Consider the following 6,000-nt stretch of genomic DNA (forward strand, 5'->3'; position numbering starts at 1 on the left):
ACAGGTGTTCAGCCACCAGTTACTCCACTGCAGTCCTGGACTCGTCTCTGGGCACTAGCGTTTCCACTTTTACACAGCCTATGCCTTTCTTCTCTGTAAAGAATCATGCTACTTGAACACGTGGCTGGATTTCTAAACCTTTGCTAAAGAAGCTCCATCCTTGACCTAAACTCACAGCCTCCTCAGTGCATCCCTAGGGGCATGTCAGGGGCATTCCCACTGTGTCCTAGCGTTGGTCAGTTGCTCCTGTCTATTTCCTCGCATCACGCTACTCCATCTGGGTAGGCAGGGCCGGGATGCTGTCCTGAGTCCTCTGCCTGCTCCTTGGCTAAGGAAAAGGGTGCATGTAATTGTCAGACCCTCTGATAATTCCCTAGTAGCTCAGCTGGTAAAGAAGCCACCTGCAATGCAGGAGACCCTGGTTCAATTCCTGGGGCAGGAAGGGAAGATCCTCTGGAGAAGGGATATGCTACCCAGTTCAGTATTCTTGGGCTTCCCCTGTGGCTCAGCTGGTAAAGAATCCACCTGCGATGTGGGAGACCTGGGTTTGATCCCTGGGTTGGGAAGATCCCCTGGAGAAGGAAACAGCTACCCACTCCAGTATTCTGGCCTGGAGAATTTCATGGACTGTATAGTTCATGGGGTCGCAAAAAGTCAGACAGGACTGAGTGACTTTTAACTGATAATACACACAGTAGTGTCTTCCCTCTAGAAGTCAGCAGGCTGGCACCAAAGAAACTGGAGACTAGTGACAAATTTCCTGGACAAGAGGGTGAGGCAGAGCCTCAAAGTCATGGGCATTTGAGCCGTGTTTACAATTCCGACCTTCACTCACTGTTGAGAGGAAGTTGCCTTCTCCTCTATCCGTACAACCTTCCCATCAAAAACAAGATCATCTCGCACTGTGAAATATTGCAGATGAACAGATGCTGCTTCCTTAAATCAGGATATTTGTCAAAGAGCTTTGACAAGTCCTTGTCAATAAAGACAAAAAACTCAAAGTATGTGGCCATCCTGTGTTAGGGGAAAAAAGTGACATGTGTTGTTCTTTCCACTCAACATTTCGCCCTTGAAGTGAAATATTTTTTCCCTAATACTCAAAATGTATGTGGTTCCCCAAAGTTTAATCTTCTGTTTAAACCTTGATCTAGAACCAGGTTTCCTTTAAGCAATATACCCAAGTCAAAATGGATCCAAAGCAAAAGCACAAACCATTAGATTCCATTTTTTAAAAAATATTTGTTTATTTATCTGGTTGTGCTGGACCTTAGTCAAGGCAAGCAGGATTTTCGTTGTCAATGCAGCATGCAGGATCTTTTAGTGCGACGTGTAGGGGTCTATTTCCCTAACCAGGGATCAAACCCGGTCCCCTGACTTGTGAGCATGGAGTTTTAGCCATTGAACCACCAGGGAAGTCCCAAAACATTGCATTCTTAATGTGGTGGAAAAGCTGTGCTATCAGACATCACTGGTTTCCAAACCCAGTTCCACCATTTACTGGATGGACCAGGCTGGGCAATCAAAGTAAGACTCAGTTTCCTTATCCATAAAGTGGGAGTGAGAAGAGCATTCGTATTACCAGGAGTATTGTGAAGATTCAATGTGGTAACGCTTAACCATCATTATTCATCATCCCCCGCCTTCAAGGCACTGAATAAACTGCCGTTAATTGAGTGAATGCTGCGTATCAGGAACTTTGTATATAATGTGTGAATGCTCAGTGGCTCAGTCATGTCTGACTCTCTCTGACCTCATGGACTGTATCCTGCCAGGCTCCTCTGTCCACAGAATTCTCCAGGCAAGAACATTGGAGTGTGTTGCCATTTCCTTCTCCAAAGGATCTTCCTGACCCAGAGATCAAACCCACATCTCTTTCAGCTTCTGCATTAGCAGGCAGATTATTTAGCACTGCGCCATCCCCGAAGCCCTTTGTGTATAATATTTCTGTACTTTACAAGGACTTCACAAGCGTGTGTAATTCCCATTGTATGGATGAGCAAACTGAGGTTTGGAAAAATGTCACTTTCCAAAGTTTCTGAAAAGCAAGTTTTTTCAGGATGGCTGGCTTCTTGTGCAACTGAAAGTCACATCAGTTACTGTGAGGTTCCCAAGGATTCACTGCCCATGAGCCCCCAGAGTCAGAGGTATGGCTTCCCACGGCCAGGTAGGGCCTGGAGGGGTGGGTCCCGGGTTGGCTACCTGACACGCCATGAAACCGTTAGCCCGATAATTTTCTCCATGTGTCAAGACATTTTAACAATTGGAAAGCATGGAGTCTCAGAGCTGAGAAAATCCCAGAAGGTGAAACGGGGCTGAATTATTTAGAGGCTCCAGCTCATTGAGTCATCAGCGTCCTTCCCCTCTCCTCCCAGCTCATCGGTGGCTTCTTGGAGACGACCCCCCACCCAGCCCCACCTTCTCAAAGAAGCAAAGGTCCGGGCAACCCCACTCCTGTCTGCCCGGCAACCTGCTCCCCCGGAGATTAGAGTACTCATATCTCAACTTGGGAAATGAAAGAGACCAGGCGAAGGGAGAAGGTTATCCGGGTGGGAGAAGGTGAAAAAATTTCAATATCACTGTCTCGTTCCTTATTCGGGAAAAATGAAAAGTCCTCATTATTAAATCACAAAGCAATTAAAAAATTAAAAATTTCATAAGACCCTACATAAAAGAAATACAAGTGTTTAATGATGGATTAGAAAGTGAAAGAAGGGGGAGAGAAAAAGTAAAAGCCCGCTGGTCTCAGGGGTTTCCCTCTCCACCGCGGCAAGAGTGGTTTCTGCCCGCGCCCTCGTGCCTGCCGCAAGAACTAATAAATTCCGGGCTCCCCTGCCTAGAAGCCAAGGCCGATTAATATCTGCCTACCTTGTTACCTAATTCATTATGGAATAGCAGTTAATTTGATTTGATATTATTTTAATAAAATTCTGTAATATATTAGATTGTTTCAGGCTATCAAAATAATTTTCCAATTATTACGGTTACTCAAGCAAGTCTTTTTTTTTTCCCCCTTCACGAGCGGCAGTTGGTCTGACTCAGAATATATTAGCTCCTACAGCTTCATCCTGGCCAGGGGAACAGGGGAGCCATGCATGGTTACCCAGAAGGGCTCCTGCCAAGAACAGGTGCCTGCGATTCACAGCAAAATGGCCCCGGCCGCAGTCCAATGCGGGGTTCCGGCCCTAAGTTCCAGCCCCATGACTCTCTCACCATGAGGCTGGCCCCTCTACAACCATTGTTAAGTTTTAAGAAAACACTGAAATAAAATTTCTATTCAAAAAAGACCCACGGACACACAGTGACGGGAAGCGTGCATGCTAAGTCGCTTCAGTTGTGTCTGACTCTTTGTGACCCCGTGGACGGCAGCTTGCCAAGCTCCTCTGTCCATGGGATTCTCCAGGCAAGAATACGGGAGTGGGTTGCTCTTTCCTCCTCCAGGAAATCTTCCTGAACCAGGGATCAAACCCACATCTCCTGTGTCTCCTGCATTGGCAGGCAGGTTCTTCATCACTAGAGACACCTGGGAAGCCCTGGGTGGCAGATTGATAATTTCTGGTAGAGAGAACATGTTCAAGTTCAAGTGCTCTCTCTATTGGCACCTGACCTCCCTGAACCGCCAGCTCTTGGGGTGCAGAACAAAGACTCACCTGATTGGAGATTTCATGAGATTTCAAAGGCGATCACCTTTGCATGGTGGTGAATACGGCATGAGATTTCAAAGGCGATCACTTTTGCAAGGTGGTGAATACCAACATATAACTGACATCAAGAAATCTGTTTCACTCCAGGCAGTGATGAATATTAACTAGACTTGTTGTGATCATTTAAAAATATATACAGGTAAAGACTCAGTGTGTTGTACACGCAAAACCAATAGAATTCATGTCAATTACATCTCAAAAAAATAAATAAAAAGAAATCGATTCCCTCTCTTCCTTCTCAATCCCCTTGGGAAGTGAGGGTGGAAACAGACCAAAACTTTGGGGGAAGGTTCGGGGGAAAGATGCTGGGCTTGGGGCAAGAAACCTGGTTCGGATTCTTGAAGTGTGTAGCTCCCTGTGTGATGGTGGGAGATGCCAGCCTGCAGTGTCTGGACCAGAAATGGAGACTCGGGTCAGGAGGCCTCTGATGGGGCCTCCCCAGCGTGCTGAGACAGTTGAGGAGCTCAGTTATTCATTTAGTCATTCAGCAAACATTTACTGAGCTCCGAGGGTGTGCCTGGCACTCTGGTGAGCAAGGCCGGCAGAGTCCCGGCCCGCGTGAGCTTGCAGGGCCCCCAAGCAACCTCTGCAGCCAGCATCATTACCGGTACTGAGCAGGCATCCAATAAGCGTGGGTGGATATTCAGTTGGTCATGGGGACACCAGATATTAACCCAATAATCAAGGAAGCAAATTACCAGCAAAAAAACAAACAAACAAAAAAAATCAAGGACTTTAATTAGGATCTTGGAAGGACAAGCACAGAGGACTATGAGAGCTGAATACAAGGGGACTTGGCTCCTATTCAGGGACCCAAGGGGTGAGCGGAGATTCGCCATGAGAAGAGGAAGGGAAGGGTGCTTGCAGCAGGGCAGACAGCATAAACAAAGGCCCAGAAGCAAGATTGTCTATGGGTTTCCAGGGAAAGAAAGTAGGCCACCCTCAGGGAGTGGAGGGTGGTTGGTGGGTGGAGGCTGCGTCCCAGAGACCCCAGGCCCATGGACACGATAAGGCAGATGGTCTTGCCCTGTGGATGGGAAGCAGTGAGCTCAAAGGCCAGCGAGCAGTGTGCTCAGGTCTTGTGATTTTCCAAGCTTGCTCTGTGCAGTGTGGAGAATGGCCAGGAAGAGGACGTGGCAGGTGCCCCAGGAGAGGCGACGTCAGCCTGGAACTGGGCTGGTGTCAGAGTCAGACCCTGCGAGTCCCAGGGGTCACTCACAGGCTGCAAGCGATTCTCTGAACGAGACCCCTCAATCTGAAGGCCAGCCACCTGGTGTCGTGGCCACGCCCAGCCCTCCTCCACTTCACCCTGGAATGCTGGGAATCCGCAGCCCCTGACCTCTGACCCTGTGGATAACTCTGCATGCCAGGCTGCCCTCCGCCCTGGCCATCTCTCAGTTCGCAGCTGATGCTGCACCATCAAGACCCAGACGCCACCTTGCAGTTACTAACTCTGTCCTACCTGGCCAGGCACGGGAGAAATTCCAACTTCCCTCCCAAGGACCCCAGTGTGTGTGGGCTCAGGGGCTGTGTCTCCAGCTGCCTCATTGTCTGTCCATCTTCATCTCTCTGCCCTTTGAGTATGGCTCCCATTTACCGTGAAAGAATTGTAACCAAGTCTCAATGATCCGTTATCGGAAATAAGAGGGGAAGTTGGGGAATAGAGCCAGTCACCAAGGGGTGGGGATGGGGGTGAGGGTGAAGGTGAGGAAAGCTGAGGTCCACAGTGAACAGCCTGGCAGGTGGGTGAGCTCCATGACCCTTGGGAACCTGCCTTTCAGTCCAGATCTGGGCCAAGACTGGAATCACCGGGGTACCACTCTTCACTAGGCGGGGTCGGGGGGCAGAGGAGGGAAGTGGACAAGGAGCCAGAAATACACAGAGACTCTGAGGAGCTGCAGGCTGCAGGGTCCCTGAGACCTCGTGCGAACATCCATCCACTTTCCTCCGGCCTCTGTAAAACCAGCTGGAAACCGAGGAGCTGTGCTGCAGATCAGATGGGTGTTCTAGGCTATGCCTGGGTCTGAGTGTCGGGGGCACCTGGGGAGGAATGGGGGTCTGCAGGTTCAGCACTGCTCCAGGATCCAGAGGGAGATGCTTGCATTCACCGAGTGAACACTCGCTGGACAACTGCTATGCACCAAGTCCTGGCCACAAGGGGGGCTGTAATATGCCACATTAAGACCTCTAGTCACAAGAGGCTCACTCCTGGCTTCCTGGGAGCAGAGGCAGTCTGTTATCCAAAAGGGGCTACAGCAGGGTCTGGCGGGACCCCCAAGAAAGCTACCCAGGAGAGAGG

Source organism: Cervus elaphus, chromosome 13 (assembly GCF_910594005.1).
Source record: "Cervus elaphus chromosome 13, mCerEla1.1, whole genome shotgun sequence".
Lineage (NCBI taxonomy): Eukaryota > Metazoa > Chordata > Mammalia > Artiodactyla > Cervidae > Cervus > Cervus elaphus.